Consider the following 17,436-nt stretch of genomic DNA (forward strand, 5'->3'; position numbering starts at 1 on the left):
TCCCTCATAATTTTTATTATCCACTTGCATCACCCTTCTTTCCTTGTTACTACAGCTTTATTTGTAGGAAGATTTAAGGTCCAAAAACAAATAACCTTAGAACTTATCAACAATATCTTCAAAAGTCAGCTTGGGAGAATACTATAAAAATCTCAGAAAGAATTTTATGTTCTTCTCTGAAATGGCATTCTCAAAAAGCCCTATTACCAAGAATTTGAGTCTCATTCAGTTTGCTGAGTATTTGGCACCATAACAACTGATGAAGAGTTTCTTATAGTTCCAGAACTATTTCATACTAGAAAACTTAATTATCCTATGGCCAAAAACATTTGTTGATGGTTTTTATTTTTTTATTTTTTATTTTTTTTAATTTTTATTTATTTATGATAGTCACACACAGAGAGAGAGAGAGGCAGAGACATAGGCAGAGGGAGAAGCAGGCTCCATGCACTGGGAGCCCGACGTGGGATTCGATCCCAGGTCTCCAGGATCGCGCCCTGGGCCAAAGGCAGGCGCTAAACCGCTGCTCCACCCAGGGTTCCCTGTTGATGGTTTTTAAAATTATCATTCATATGATATGCTTCCTCAGTCCACGTATTTCAAATATAGATGAAGCAACTATGTCCCTTACAATTTCCTGAGTGTCTCAAGAGATTCATAGGGACTGGCAAGGTGATTCTCTATTTCAAGCACCGTTTTTAATTACAAAGGGTATACATTTCAATAATTCACCTTCAATCATTCCACAAATATTGAAAAATGCCAATTCTGTTTCTAGAGCTATTATATAGGTGACTGGAGATATACACACCAATGACAGAATTTAACATTTATTTTGAATTTAGGATGTGCTAGCCATTGCATGAAGCATGTGTTATCACATAAAATCCTCAAAATACTCTCATGTATTAACTTTTGTTGTTGTAATACACAACATCAATACCTCTGTGGATTATAACAACAAGTATTGATTTCAGGCTCACATTACATTGGGGCTAGAGGTTAGCTGCAGCATTTCAGGCCTGTGCTGGCTTCTACATGTGTTCTCATTCTGAAAACCAGACTAAAGACAATTTCTGAGACAGCAAAAAGGCTGGTGGAAACTTGCAATGCTTCCAAAATTATCTTTTCAGTCATGACAGATGTATCATTCATTTGTGTCCCTTTGGTCAAAGCAAGTCACATAGCCAGTGGAGCGAACAAGTATATTCCTTTTACCTAGAAGGCTGGCAATGGTAGTGAGAAGATAAATAATCAAAATATGTAATTTGCCCCAATTTGCTCTTCTGCCCACAAAATGCTCTCACCTCTCCCCCGGATACTTAAAACTACCAAGCACTGGGCTCAGAGGCCAAGAATCTCATGAATATATATCATGTCTGCTTGCTGCATTTCTTGATTCAGAGGCCCATGAACTAAAGTGAAAAGTTGTCCTCTTCCTCCCCCCAAAGCAATATAATATAATAGTAGAGTAGGGACACCTTCATAAAAGATTGGAAGAGTGGGTGGTACATACCCGTCACTGGTTAATAGCAGTCCTGATGTTTCACTGAGCAGAAATCGCAAGCTCCTCCACCCTGATGGCAGGGAATGTTCCTTGATTTGTTCCAGTTATGTTTTCTGGGAGTCATTTCTCAGCCTGTTGTTCTCCACGATGCTTGATTGGACAGCTCTTCCTTCTCCATTATCCTCCATGGCCTTTTCTGAAGTGAATATTGGAAAAGATGACATTTGTGACTGAGAAGCTATCTTAGACTTGGCACCTGTAGAAGATTGGAGACCCAAGGGTTATTTTATGATTTGAATAGTTATAATCTCTTCTAATCCAGGTTGCAAGTGCTTTGGCAATAGATTTCTCTGCAAAACTGTTTTTCTTTTTGATCAGTTTGATTCCACTAAATTCCATGTAAGTCAATACCCATACCCATTACTTTTTAAGAGATGCTTTCATAGGTACTTTGATCTTATCAAGCTTCAGGTGAACAGCGTCTTTAGTTTCTTTTCTCTGAGCCATTCGTCTAACTGGGATAATTTACTAGGGCCATGTAATATAATCAGTAGATGACAATGGGTGTGTGGGATCTGTGAGCAGTCTTTGTCTTAATTTGAGACTCTTTAACATGTTAAAAATGAGAAAGTTTCCATTTTCAACCCTAAACATTCTGGAATTTCTGGATACTTGTAGCTCTGCTGGACTCATCTGGACTCGGCTCCTTATGTCTTCTCATTCCAGAATCCAAGATGAAGTAGAAGACACTCCATGAGCCTTGATTGTCTCAGGATGAGGATCAGAACACACAGGCTGGTGGGAACATGCAATGCCTCTAAGAACCTCAGCTCAGAAGAGGCAAATGGCTCATATATTTATGGCCCATCTTGTCAAGTCACAAAGTCTCTATCCTCAATCAGTGGGATGAGGATGCCTACAGGGAAAAGTGGAAAAGAGGAAAAGGAAATGGATAATTGTGAACAAATGATACAATCTCCATGCCTTATGAGGCAGATATTGCTATAACTCTCCTGATAGAGAAGAAAATTGAAGCACGGAGAGGTTGAGAACATCATCCAAAGTCCTACAGCTTCTTAGTGGTAGAGTCAAGATTTCATCCTGGGGAGTCTGACTCCATGGTGTGGAATCATTTTCTAGATTCTACCTCTGGGAACTCTCATTTTTGTGGCATGACCTATATCATCTTGTCTAAATTCTCAGCAGGCTTTAATAAAAGCAACTTTAAAGAAGACTCAAATATGGCAATAATAAAGCTTTGAAAAGTGCTGTTAGAGATATCTTCAAGAAATAATTCATTAAATTGATGCCAGTTGTAACTTGTGAAATCATAAAGCTCAATGCAGGATTACCAAAAACATGATGGTAACCTTATCACAGCATGTTCAATAATTGGATCCCTTCAGAGGAGCTCTCAGCTTCCTCTCAGATTTATTAAGCTATACTTTTACCCAGAATCGGAGAATATAAAAACTTAAGGTACCAGATAGTGAAATGAGTTCAAATTTCTGAGTGTTACATTCAAAGACATTTTTTAGGACAAATTACCCCAAGTCTTTGGATTCAAAAACTCTTTTTAAATAACAGGTCAGAAAACAGTGATTAAAGCCATGTTACAAGCTCATCATAGCAAATGTTAGAATTCTAATTGAGGTGTGCTCATCCTTGACTCTTCACCCTTTTCTTACTCTCATTTTTTCGGAACCGGCTCAGATTTTCCTGGAAGAAGAATTTTCTGTAAATTGTATTCCAGATTTATCTCCTGAGAGGCATGGAGCTTAGACTTAGGCTGAAGCTCCCAAATACTCCCTAAATAAATTCTTATTTTATATATGGATTAAACCAAATTAAAATCAAGAGTGGCCTTGAGGAAAGAGTCTCATGAAACACAGCAGACACCCTGAATGATGTGTACAGGATGGGAACAGCAAGGGGAGAACTGACTTGGTTTTATGGAACTGGTTCTGCACTTCCATATGTATGTGGTCAATCAGGGCTGGAAGACTGGGGGAACCACCAATAAATTAGAGTCAGAGTGAATCTGGGGCTAGACATATGCACCAGAAGTCCTTCTGGAGAAAAGCAAGCTAGCACCATTGGTATTTATCCATACACTGAGATATATCATGTGTGAGCAGCTACTTTTCCCCTGAGAATTTCTTCACCCACTGAATTAGGATAGTTTGACTACTAGAATGGATGATCTCCAACTCCTTGTAGCTTTAATGGAATAGAAAGTTTATTTCTCATTGAGGTCTTAGTTTAAGTATTTGGTGGATGGCCCCCATGCAGCAGCATTGACACTCTGGATCCTTCCATCCAATGACTCTGCCATCTTTGGAGTCTGAGAGTCCTTCACCAGAGGTTTCTGGAACTGGCATCTGTTGCATTTGCTCGCATTTCATTGGCTAGAACTCAATCACATGGCTCCATGTAACTGTGTGGGAAGCTGGGAAATGTAATCTTCCTGTAAGGTTATTATTAATTCTCTATTAAGGGAAGTGAATGGGTTTGCAGAATGCGTTACCAAGCCTTGTAGAAGGGAAACCCCCTACAGGTAAAAATCAAGTGATGTCTTTGTACTGTGAAGAAGAATGTGGCTGTTAGGTCAAGGGGGTTCTCTGCTCTTTGCTGAAAGTTCTGAGTCCTTAGCATCTGGTACATAGCTTTTCATGGTTCAGCTCCAACTTGCTTCTCTGGTTTCATCTCTTACCGCTCACTTGCCCAGTCTCCACCTTCCCTACCACATACACCTAACACTCTGGCCAGATCAGACTACTGGCTATTCTTTGAATGTGTCACATATATTCACACGTTTAGGCCTTTGCAAATGTTGTTTCCTGTTTGAAACACAACTCACCCTCCACCACAAGAACTGGGTCAGACATCTTTTTTCTATGAGACTTTCCTTGAACTCCCTCCCACAGGCCAAATTCATTATCACCTTACTTACACTCCCACAACATCCTATATACTATAACTTCTTATAACTTACTATGTGGCATCTTTCTTATTTGTTTACCTATATGTCTTTCCCCCTATACTGTAAAATAACTGAGTGAGATACACACCTGGGAGTCCCGAAGTCTCTCAATGTCTCACTGGAGAAACTCTCAGTGAACATAAGTTAAGAATAAGCCAGAAGTTTGGAATACAATAAAGCCACTGAGTTTTATTTAAGAAATGTTGTAAGCTGTTTGGAAATATGTTCTAGATGCATTATTCACCTCTGGAGAAATACAAAAGCTAAAAGTATAGGTAATGCATTTCTGAGGCCAAGATAACCATGATGTTGTGTTCCTTGCACTGCTTACCATGCTGCTGGTCTGGGTGCATGGAAAAGAATAAAACAGCTCAGTAAGAGTCTCTGATGAGATGCAATCTCCACAAATTTGTATGGAGGAAGCCTCAAGTTTTGGAGAAGTGTAGGAAAAAAATAAGCTTATATGAACATTTCGTTGCATGGTCCCTGCAAAGGATGTCCTTTCTTGGGGAACTGTGCAGAGCTCTGGGCCGAATCCTGCTGAAGCTTACTTGGAATCCTTCTTTCCCAATAAATGGGCCTGAATTTCCACCTTACCAAAGTCAACACAGACAGCTACGGTTCAAAAGAAGGTTTTCCATTACCATAACAGATTGCAATAAAAAGCATTGGCAGGGGATCCCTGGGTGGCGCAGCGGTTTGGCGCCTGCCTTTGGCCCAGGGCGCGATCCTGGAGACCCGGGATCGAATCCCACATCGGGCTCCCGGTGCATGGAGCCTGCTTCTCCCTCTGCCTGTGTCTCTGCCTCTCTCTCTTTCTCTCTGTGTGACTATCATAAATAAATAAAAAAAAAAAAAAAAAAAAAAAGCATTGGCAGAGCCTCTTCCTCTTTATGTTAGCATTTATGGCTCTAGGCTTAGTAATCTTCAGGGTAAAATGAGTTCACCTTTTATTCAGATTTTTTATTTTCTGCACTCACTCTTCATTTCATGTAGTTGGGTTTATATAAGCTCACAATCTCTCTTCTCCCTCTCCTGGCTCTGATTCCTCAAGGCCTCAGGCCTTCTAAAACAGACTTTCCTAGCAGTCAGTGCCATGGTTATTGCTCCCAGTTCTGTTAAAAATAGACCTTGTTCTGCTGTTTCAATCCTTAAAGAATAAGAGGTGAGGTCATTTTCTGCTTGGAAAGTTGGAGAGCCGATCCAGACTGACTATGAGTGATTGGCACTAGCACATTCAATTGCAGAAGAAACAGGTGTTAAAGTGACTTCTCCCATCCTATTAAATAGCCTTTTCATACACTGATTCACAGACGTATTTCCGTTCTCATGACTGAACAGGCAACCCTGTAATTTGTCCGCTCCATCCATTTTCTCCCACCCCTCGGAAACAGCTTTTCTTCAATATCTTCCTCCATGGTCTATTGTCTCTGTAAGTTTCTGCCCAAGGTGAGTGGTAGAGGGAGGATCTTATAAAATCAAACAGCAAAAAAACCAACAGGTATATAATTGATGAGGACTAGCACTGGGTGTTGGGGTTCCTCTTTCTGCTTTCCACCTGCTTTCTGACAATAGCTTCAAGTTACTAAACCCTCACATCTCAGAAATGACTCCTTCACAACATTGGGGGGAAGGCAGGGGAAAAGAGAAAATTGAAAGGGAAGAGAGAGAATTCTTAAATGAATGTACCAAACACTAGAAATAAGGAAAGTATCAATTAGGTTTCTTTCAAGTCTTTCGGCTGTCATGTAATATAGTACACATAGGATGTGTGGAAACCACAAAAGACTTGAGCAGCCTAGCTGTTTGCAAAACTCCAGTACAAAAATCAGAGTTAAGAAGACAGCTTCAGCTGTAAGCCCCAAGATTGGGCAAATGAGGACAGAATGGAAAAAAAAAAGGTAGATTTTTGAGAGATCTGGGTCCTAATGTCAGCTTTATTATTGAACATATCCCTGGCTCTGAACAAATTATTTCATTTCTTGAGACCTGTTTCTTCATGCACAAATTGAGGAAATAAAATTAGATGATCTCCAAGGTCACTTCTGGTTTTCTCCACGCCATTATCTGTATATCATATCATTTGGAAAATCAATTGTGTAGCGTTACTGCCCCCAATTTACGTCACTATAAAATGGCCACAACAGTGAAATTGATCTCTTGTTGGTTTGTCTTAATATTTTCAATTTAGGAAAAGTCTGTGTGCATGTGTATGTCTGCATCTGTCTGGGGTATGTGTTTGTGTTGGGTGTTACATGCAGATTTGAAGTCCTGGAAGTAACCAAGTAAACCCATTGCATTTAGGAGACCAAGAACCAGAGGGTCAGCCATAGTGAAACATAGTACTTTTCTCTCTCCTTTAAAAAAATGCTTAATTTTTTTACTTTCTTCAAATGACTCTTCACCTTTTCTTGTTTCTCTTTTAGAATCTGAGCAGGACTCCTGCAGACCAGGACACTGCTGCATGAGAGGCCTCTAGCAAGTTCCATCACTGCTTATCAGGATTGCTTTCATCCTCTCAGGGAGGGCGACAGATAGTTAAAGAAGAACCGGAAAGGTACCAGGCTGGGGATGAGGCTTACAGGGACCAGGGGCAGCTAATGATGACATCAAAATCGGGAGGGAGCCGTTTTTATATTCTCAGGCCAGTGGACCTTTTAGAGATTCAGAAGTACCCTAAGCAGGATTCTTTCATGCCTTTCTTGGTCTTGGGTTGGAAGTATATTGATTGGTGTTGTCTGGCTAAAGGGCATAAAGCAAAATCAGTTGTTCTCTGAACTTGTGCTTTTGCCAAGCTGAGTCATCTTCAACCTGGATATTTGGACTGGTGCTGTAAATTCCTCTGCATGTTTCAAATGACAGACATTATTCTCCTTTATTCTTACTTTTATAAAAACATAGACAAGAGTGGCACCTGGGTGGCACAGTGGGTTCAGCCTCTGACTCTTGGTTTAGGCTCTGGGCTCAGGTCAGGAGGTCAAGCCCCATATCAGGCTTCCTGCTCAGTGGGGAGTCTGCTGAAGACACTCTCTTCCTCTTCTTCTGCCCCTCCCCCCTCCCCCACCCTCCCAAATAAATCAATACATCTTAAAAAAAGATAAACAATTTCAAAATAGAAATTAAAAAAATATTCCATGGCATAGATTCAACCTAATGCTCCAAATTATTATGACTGGACTAAGATCATCAGTCTATTGATCTTTACCTGGTTTTTATGTGTGAGCCAGCACTGTGCTGTTGAAGATGATAAAGCAGATTCCAGCTTGTTGCTCAGCTAGTGCCAGTGCTGGAAATGAGAGCTGGCTGGTGAGCTGGTAGGGGCCTCATTAGGAGTCTACTTTCTTGAGGTACTGAGGATTCCTAGAAGGAAACCAGCCTTGGGAAAAAGGCAACTGGATCTAGCTTAACCCAGTAATAAAGCCTTATTACGGGTTGGATGAGAGGATTCTGAATATTTCCCTCTGCTTTTTTCCTGGCAGCTTTCCAGTACATTTGTGTGTCAGGGAAAATGTTTCCCCCTAAATAAGGACTGTTTTCCTAAAAATTCTCATAAGATGCTGGGGGCACAAGGAACAGGACCCAAGAGCCCCAGCATAATGAGTTGATGATCAATGGACATGACAACCTTCTAGGGGCAGCAGATGTGCTGAGCAGCCATGAAGTGGATGACGGTGCAGACAGCAGGAATGCTTCACGTAGGGAGCATGGACAACATGGACAAGGCTGTCTTGGACAAGTATTACTGTACTCAACAAAGGCTGAATACCACAAAAGGGAAATACTAATGATTCATGTTAACACATTCCCTGCATTCAGTGTCCACAGAAATACTTGGGGCAGGGGACACCGAATGCAGGGATGACTAATAAGCAGCAAAATATTAGTGACAGAGGGAAAAATTTCAGTTTTCCCTCCTGGAACTTATGATCTAGTGCAGAAGACAAGAGCATCACTCCTGGAAAACCAGGAAATGATAAAAATAGGAAGTGATCAAGTGCTATTGCATTTTGAGATTATATTAGGCCTAATCACAGTGGCCTTTGTGAAGGAGGTGGAATCTGACATGGCCTTAAAGACAGAGTTGGAACTGAGTAGACAAAGAGTCTTCTAGAAGTGGTGACAGCTGTAGTCCAGAAACAAAGCCTTCTTATAAGTGCTTTGTGCTGTTGCCACATACCATGGAACACATCAGGAATTTTACGCAATGTGAAGCTAACCCTCATAAAAACTTGTAAGGAAGATTTTATTTTCATAAATAAAAGCTCAGATAGATTAAGTGACCATCCTAAATGTGCAACTGCAAGGGGAGAACTGAGTCAAGAGGAGATCACAGATCCACCTGTTGTTCCCTGAGAACAGTGAGAACAGGAATGTGGCACAACAGGTGGGAAACCTTGAGAGACAAGCCAAGCCAAGCCGAGGTTTGTGTGCTGTTCTGTAAGGAAAGGGGAGGTCACTGGTAATTTGGGGTGGGGGTGGGGGACAGAGAAGACTATAATAATATTCATCTTGGTTGGGCTAATTAGGAATTGAGATAGGAAGAGCCTGCATCTATAAATAAAGGTGCATTTAGTAACCTAGACCTTATGGAATTCAGAGGAATGGTGAATTGAACAACATTTGAAAGAAAAAAGCTACAGGCCTTGGTGACTTGTTCTTAATAATAATAATAACGCCTAAAGAGATTTGGAAAACTCGCAGCAAAAGCTGTCTTCTATTTGGAGGCAAAGCTGAGCCAAACCATAAATCCAGGCCCAAAGCAGAGGCCAGGGATCCTCACGCTCACGAAACAGGAGTTGAAATTCAAGCTCAGGAATTGGTTGTAAGAATGGGCCTAGAACTGGGCAGGTTCAGAAAGGCCAGTGATAAGGACCTCTCTGGAGTCCCAGAGTTCTTATCAGGTCCAATCAAGGGTGGTAAAACAAGAGATTTCTATAGACTGAAGCCAGGGCCCCACAGAGTAGAAGAAACACAGAACTGAGATGAAATCAAGAATTTCATTGGTCTTTGGTCCCAATAAGGAGACCAAGGAAAGCAATCAACAACCAGCCTCTTAGAATTATAGTTTTTTTAAAAAGATTTTATTTATTTATTCATGAGAGACACACACACACACAGAGAGAGAGAGAGGGGTAGAGATACAGGCAGAGGGAGAAGTAGGCTCCATGCAAGGAGCCCGACATGGGACTCGATCCTGGGTCTCCAGGACCACACCCTGGGCTGAAGGCGGTGCTAAACCATTGAGCCACCGGGCTGCCCAAGAATTATAGCTTTAACTGAACTGTATCTTAGTGTAGTCTCCATCTTTGAAAGAGGTTAGGTTCTACTTTACATACAGGTTATTCCTCAGCTGAAATAGTTAATAAATTATAGCGCCCTAATTCTCATTCTGGATTGCGTGTGTGTGTGTGTGTGTGTGTGTGTAAAATTGTCCAATGTGAAAATGTATCATTAATTTATTTTCTAATGGCTAGGTTAAAATATAACTATGTGATATATATCAAATGAATTTCATAGCTGCAGTCCAAATGTAGCAAATGAATCATTTAAAACTATCCACATATTGGTGATGCCAAAATTTTCATTTTCTTTCATTTTATAAATGCATCATATCTCAGCTCAAAATCAATCTATTAACCTTGAAAACGTTTTGAGCTGGAATGAAGGTTAGCAGTGAACTTTGTGACCTTCCACATGATATTAGTCATATTTACCAATTATTACTGGCTTTGAGTAATGAGGAGCCAGTTGAGACAGGAGCAGTAACATGGTGGTTACCAATAAACTAGACTTCAGAGACCACAGGGAAAATGAAGAGCATGCAAAATCAGGCTTTTTAAACCTCAAGCTTGTCTGCCCTAAAGCTCCTGCCTTAGGAAAAAAAAGTGAACATCTTGGCAGGTATTCTGATAAATTACACATAAAATACTCTAGTAAAATCTTTGTTATGAGATAAGAAATTCTGTTCAATGAATTTGAAAGGCAACTGAATACTAAAAAAAAATGATGTGTCTGCCTTCTAAACCTCCAGTGGCATGAGTCTGATGGATTTCCCAGGTGCTAGGACTGTTGACAGCCATGAGCCTGGAGGAACATTACAGGTAGAAGCTGAGCAGCATTACTTTAAAAATTAAAAGTCCAAAAAAAAAAAAAAATTAAAAGTCCAAGTAAAAGCCTCAACTAAAAATGCCTTAGGAATACATAAATATATTATCCTCTGGATGAATTTTATATTACATTATATTGATTTTAACTCAATATGAAATATAATATGGATACTTTTGGATTCATAACATGAAAGAACAGTTAATGATTTGCCCATATGGGACACATGAAAATACCTCTCTTAAATTCTTTTGCCATGTTTTACAGATATTCTATTTTCATACTACTAACAGTTTGGAAATTTGTTACTATAAATGGAATATTTTTCATCTTTATTACTTGGTAGACATCAAATGAAATAGTGTCATCTTTACTGTAAAAATGCCCAACTTCATGGAATTTGAAAGTATTCTAGTTGTGTTATATTCTTAATTTAAAAATATTTTACATATAAACAATTTCAGTTAATCTGTAGTCTTTTATATAATATATAATTTAAATATATTACATATAATATATATAATTTTATAATATTACTCATAGAAAAAAAGAAATACTAGATTTACCTCTAATGTCAAATATCAAGTATCTTCTACTTCCAAATTGAATTGAGTTTTTAAAAAAGTGGTTGGGGTGACTGGGTGATGGGCACTGAGGGAGGCACTTGATGGGATGAGCACTGGGTGTTATGCTATATGTTGGCAAATTGAACTCCAATAAAAAGAAAATTAAAAAAAAGTTTTAAAAAAAGTTAGACTCCTAGAATCTTTGCTTATGTTAACATAAAGGAGAACAGCATTAAATTACATTAATTATTATTAATTATTTCCTTCTCTTGTCTTTTGATTTTGCTCACTGTTGCATTGTATTAGCTGAAAATGTTCTGAGCAGCCTTAGCAAAATGAATGGGTGGGCCCACCTGATATACTTTCAGTGTATCCACAGAGCATTTACTACATCCTAGTGGTTCATTGTCACTGCTCAATTGCTTTTGCATTAAAAATCTCAAGTGCAGTGGAACTCCTCAGAAGATGGAAGGAGCCTCCACTTCCAGAAAAGATCCAGATAAAGATCTTTGGGGGCAATTACAGGAATGAGCAATGGATTCAACCTACTGAAGCCCCAAAATACTTGGTTCCTATGAAAAGGATCCAGAGGCCAGGGTAACTGAAATAATTTGCAATTAGCTTTGAGTCTTATTGTACAAGACAATCAATTAATCCTGGGGTACACTAGTAGGAGACTGGGGCTGATATGGGTTTTATCTCCACAATTCTCAGACAATAGCAGAGGATTAAATCATAAACTTGTCTTGAGGTTAGTATTTTACCAGGAACATGTTTAGAAAGAAACATTAGAATCTACTTTTAGTCTTCCTTTGTGGCAAGTAACAATGTACATGTTTTGTTTAACCTCTTCAGATGTTTTGAAATGTTTTGGTTTAACTAGCATGTACTTTATTAATGGCAGTTCATCTCATAGATCTTTTAATGACTTGGCATAAGAACAAAATTAAACTTCCTGAATTTGATTTCTTTAAAACATATCCACCAAATGCAATTGCCCTTTCTGTCAAATAAGCCCTTACTGGTTTGTAAGTCTGAAGTGATTTTTTTTTCTTCTCTCATTATGGCTGTTCCAAGACTCTTGACATTCTCTAAATCATCTTTCGCTGAGTACAAGAGGTCCATGAGGAAGTCAAGATCGATGATAGACTTCATCTCTCTTGAATTTTAATGCAAATGTCTGCTCCCCTAATCAAACAAAGGTTAAAAAAGGAAATCAAATTAGCTTATTACAAAAGCCAGGATAACTGAACTGACAAGAAAAATGCTTTCTGTATGAAAAGCCTTTAATCAATATCTTAAATAAGAATGTCACTGGAAAAAAGGGTTCATATGTGGTCAGTTATAATCTGCAAATCAATATGCTCTTTTTAATAAATATTTGACCACAGTAGCTCAATAGGCTTTGCCCATAAGAATGTCTTTCTTTAAACAAAAATGGAATAAAATTACAGCATAAATGTGGTGTTCAGGGTATAACTGAAACTGTGAGGGAATTCAAGGTTAAGGCTATTTCACCTTTTAATCATTGGGTATTAAATACTGGAGAGATTTTCGTTAGTACCATGTCTCATACACCAGTCCCCTATGCAATCTATCTGTTCAAAAGTAAAATGATGTCAGAAAAGAGATTACTCATTAAAGATAGATCTAGGTACATTTTTTTTTTCTATTCTAAGTTTAGTTTGACTATCTGGAACTATTTGATCAAATATTCTATATGCAATAAAAATCTTAATTTTGGTAGGTTTTTAACTCAAGCCTATAAAAATGCAGCCATGTGGTGTGTGGCTTTTTCTAAATAAGTATACTTCCATTGTATTCCATCAAAATCATGACCAATTAATATCTGATAAGCACTTTCTGCATGCATAGTAACATGTCGACAACTTGTTTGCCTTGTTACCAACATGACTTGGAATCTTCCACTTATTGAATGTGTGATCTTAGGCATATCACATAATTTTCCATACTAGGAAGTATGTTAACACAGTGTCTGGTTCATTATAAATGATAAATTACAACTCTTACTGTGAATTATTATTACTTGAACTGTGATTGTGGATATATAACGAAACACAATTTAACACATAGTTCTGATTTGAACAGTTCAATAACATCCAGTAGAATTAAATGAATATAACTTGTAACAACCCATCAGAGCATTGGAGATATTTAACCATAGTCTATAATTTTATCTTATGTCTTTGATTTGCTTTCTTTCTCTTTTGATATCAAATGAGAGAGTGGAAACTATGTTTTGGGGTTTTTTTTTTTTATTCTCCTTATCAAAAAGTGATTTAGAAAGAACTCATAGTGGCTTATTAAAGAAGTCCAAGGATCCCCGGGTGGCTCAGCGGTTTAGCGCCTGCCTTTCGGCCCAGGGTGTGATCCTGGAGTCCTGAGATCGAGTCTCACATCAGGCTCCCTGCATGGAGCCTGCTTCTTCTGCCTATGTCTCTGCCTCTCTTTTCTCTCTCTGTCTGTCTCTCATGAATGAATAAATAAAATCTTTTTTAAAAAATAAAGAAGTCCAAATTATCAAAATATTCAAAGGAAAGAGAACTGTTCCTAAGTTTCTGCATATAAAGTTTCTAGACACTGAATACATTGTTTTTGTTCTTTTATTTCCCTTCTTTGAGATATAATTTTTTTATTCTTTCATAGAAATTTCTTTCATAAATAAGTTTTACAAAGCAGATTCCCTAAAAATCCTTGGATTACCTAGCCTTGCTATGCATGGTCCATGAAGATACAAGAGTTTCTCCTCCTCTTGAAAAAAATATATATTGGGGATCCCTGGGTGGCGCAGCGGTTTAGCGCCTGCCTTTGGCCCAGGGTGCGATCCTGGAGACCCGGGATGGAATCCCACATCAGGCTCCCGGTGCATAGAGCCTGCTTCTCCCTCTGCCTGTGTCTCTGCCTCTCTCTCTCTCTCTGTGACTATCATACATAAATAAATAAATAAATAAAATTAAAAAAGAAAAAAGAAAAAAATATATACCATTCTCACCTTTCTGAGCTAATTTTGAAGTGGTTACTGCGTAAAGTAAGAGATCTTTCTCTAAGTATCAATGAGCCTGACAGAAAAGCCTAGAGTAAATTTACACATCAAAAGCCTGCTACTTGGCAACTTTAGGAGGCCTTTTGCTGCCCCTGTGACTGCTCATTCATTTAATTATTCTTAGGTGACCATGTCAAGATTTCTAGACAATATCCTTGGGAGCTAAGTGCTTTGAATGTTTGAACTATATTAGTAAATGGAAAACCAGTGTCCTTGAGTATTAAAAACAGTGCTCTGATGAATTATAAAGTGTGTTAATTAAAATGAATGTTTTTAATGGGACTCTTTCCTGATCTATTAGGATACTTAATTTAGGGTCTTGCATACATTGACATTATGACTTTTTAAATGAAGAAAGGTGATGATGGTAACCAACATATGGACAATAATTTCTAGTTTACAAAGTGCTCTGTTTAATCATTTCCACATCTGTTATTTATGTCTCCCAGCTATCCTGTGAGATAGGCATTATTATTCACATTTAACAGAAGGGAAAATAGATCTTTCTGAGTTCAAGTATATATCCCAAGTTATAGAGATAGAAAATCATCAGAACAAGATTTTAATCTCGGCCCCTTAGCTCCAAATGTTTCCTTCTTTCCATTACATAACATTGATGAACATTTCCCAACACTTCTTCCTTTGCATTTGAGAAGGCTGAACATTAACAGAGTCCAGGTTAGAAATGATTAATGCAATTGTGTGTTTATGATTTTTCAAGTAATGCTATTTTAAACTCTCACATATACAGTCTTGCAGTCGAATCCGTGGTTCAAAGTATTGGCGCTTAAGGCCCATAAAGTTGCAGACGTTCTATTTAGACTTTGAAACTGCAGAGATCAGGAAATCCTAAATAGAAACCCCAAATAGAAAAGTTCAAGTTGCTCAGGAGTAAACTTCTTATAATAAAGTATTTTATGAGTAATCATGATGTTTAGGACTTCAGCATTTCAAATTGTCTTGTAAATTTAAGATGCTCCCAAGTAATGAAGGGTAACATCTTGAAGCTGGCAGATTAGATATCAAGTAATTAGATTTGTTCCAGAGCTTATCTACTACTGAGCAAAAATTGCAAGCTTAGTCTCATCTGAGATGAGTCCTGTTTACTTCCTGTCTGCGAATTTGGATAAGACAAGGTCATTTCACTCAGTCTACCTTCTTTAAAACACATCTACCTTCTAGAAGGGCACTGATTTCTTTAGCATAGGGCACAGCAAATGAGAACTATTTGGGGTTCTCATTATGAGATGCCAAAGGAGAAAGCGTTACTTATTCATAGATATGGATAGAAATGAAGCTGTGTTGATGTCAAGGATAGAAGTATATAGTGCTTCAAGTATCTTGGTGAGAGAACAAAGAGAAAACAAATGATCTGGCCGCTATCTGGCCTAGGGACTTCCAAATTATGTGACTTGTGGAATGTGTGGAAGGCCTCTATCAATCAATAAATGTTAAATAACTGCTGATTCCCTTGTATGTGCATAATATCATGTTCAAGATTAGGGGAGATGTACATGATAAGATGTAAACTCCTACTTTCCAAAAATGCGTTATCTAATTGAAGAGATTTCAAAATATTAGAGAGCAGTCAGTCAATGATATGTCCCAAATTAATGGTGTTTGAATCCTTCTTTAGGAGCTCAAGGGTCAGAAAGAGCAGCCCCACTGGGGGAGACTCAGGCATCCAAAATGGAAGGAAAATTATATGAGTTTGTTTTGGGGGACTGGAGAAATAAAAATCTGGGATATTAGGAAGAGATCCACTGGTGGAGGGCCTGAAATGATAACCCCCCAAATCTGTTTATGACATATGCAAAAAAAATGCAATTTTTAAGAGGCAGCCATTTTTGAGGGGTAGATGCCCAGCTAGAGGTGACGTATCAGAAGGGCTAAGTTGGTGGTATCTAGCATGAAAAGGTGTGTGAGGGAAGCTAGTGACTGGAGGCAAGGAAACCTTCCAGAAGGTGTGACAACTGTTCAAGACCATCTTTGCATCGTTCACCTTAATGAAGCTAGGGTTTCATTAGCTAAATTTATGCTATTGGCAAGTGACCAAACCATACTGTAAAACATCAGACATTGTTAAGGAATTATAAACAGCATGTGAATCAGTCTGTGGCATTGTCTTATGCCGGCTCTTGAAATCTCAATAATGATTTAATACGTAAACATGCTCAGTGCACCTGCCTCAGTGAAATGCAGTGATTTCCCCTGCTGAGTGGTGTGTGACTCCTTTCCTCTGTTCCAACTGGGCTGTGCTTTCTTCCCTTTTTTCTGTCCTTATTTCTGATCTCACACATCTTTCCAGTAGCATATGTTTATCTTGTGCATTAGATATGCCTCCAAGTGATTTTCTCTTTTGCTTTATTTTGCTGGCATGGTGTCTGCAAATGTGATTAGGCAAAGGATGAACAGCCTCACAGAAATGTCCTTCTTTCCAACTGAGCTAGGGTAGGGGGATCTCACGGGCTTCCTTTACGAATAAAACACAGGGCCAGTTTTGCTACTAAAGCATAATTCAGGACTGAATTTATAATGGAGAAATAATTTGTATCTGGTGAATAAAAATCGTGACTGGACTGGACTGCACATATTTTTTTCTCCTTTCTCATTCTTTGTGTCAAAAGGCAGATTGCAGGAGGAAAAAATCTTTTAAGAGCAAACACAAAAACTCCAGGTTTGCTCACTGGGTGGGCTGACATGGGATGCCAGGTTTGGGTAACTAGTACAGAAGGTTTCCATTTTATTCGGGTTCTGCTCTTTAGAATTGGTTTGGAAACTATTTTAACCAAGTCAATAGAGATGAGCATGGTTAGGAAAGTGATTCATGAGTAAACAAAAATATCCAAGCCTCAGCAGTCTATGAATATATGATGTGGTGAGATTTCCTTTATTACTGAAGAGAAGTTGACTGAGCCTCCACTTCTGCATGAAGAACTTTCAGTTCTCCCAATACCACGACCATCATCACCTCGTGCTGTCTGGCATGTGCTTTCAAATAAATCCTCTTGTACTCGGGCAGTACCTTCTCTCAGAGCCACTGTACCACTGCCTGGGTTGTTCCTGGCTGTTGCTCTGGGCACAGTGTGATTCATTAAAACGTGCACCTGTGCTAGCTCTGCCACAGCTCCAGAAGAGATCTTCTCCTATGCATTACTGGTAGGACAGTTGAAGCCAGGCTGTTATGAGGCACGGAGAGAGAAGAAACATT

At 38.7% G+C, this 17,436-nt stretch overlaps 1 long non-coding RNA gene across 3 annotated transcripts in view; it reads left to right on the top strand.

The window, feature by feature from the left end:
* The window catches only part of LOC140633141 (uncharacterized), a 121,050-nt gene that overhangs the window by 8,875 nt on the left and 94,739 nt on the right, over positions 1-17,436 (top strand). For 2 of the 3 annotated variants that reach the window (XR_012030732.1, XR_012030733.1), the window contains exons 2-3: positions 2,234-4,064; positions 6,917-7,047. This is a non-coding gene — a long non-coding RNA (uncharacterized lncRNA). Of the gene's footprint in view, positions 1-2,233; positions 4,065-6,916; positions 7,048-7,969; positions 14,507-17,436 lie in introns of those variants that run through there. The other variant, XR_012030734.1, reaches the window with a different exon arrangement.

Source organism: Canis lupus, chromosome 5 (genome assembly GCF_048164855.1).
Source record: "Canis lupus baileyi chromosome 5, mCanLup2.hap1, whole genome shotgun sequence".
In the NCBI taxonomy this organism is placed as follows: domain Eukaryota; kingdom Metazoa; phylum Chordata; class Mammalia; order Carnivora; family Canidae; genus Canis; species Canis lupus.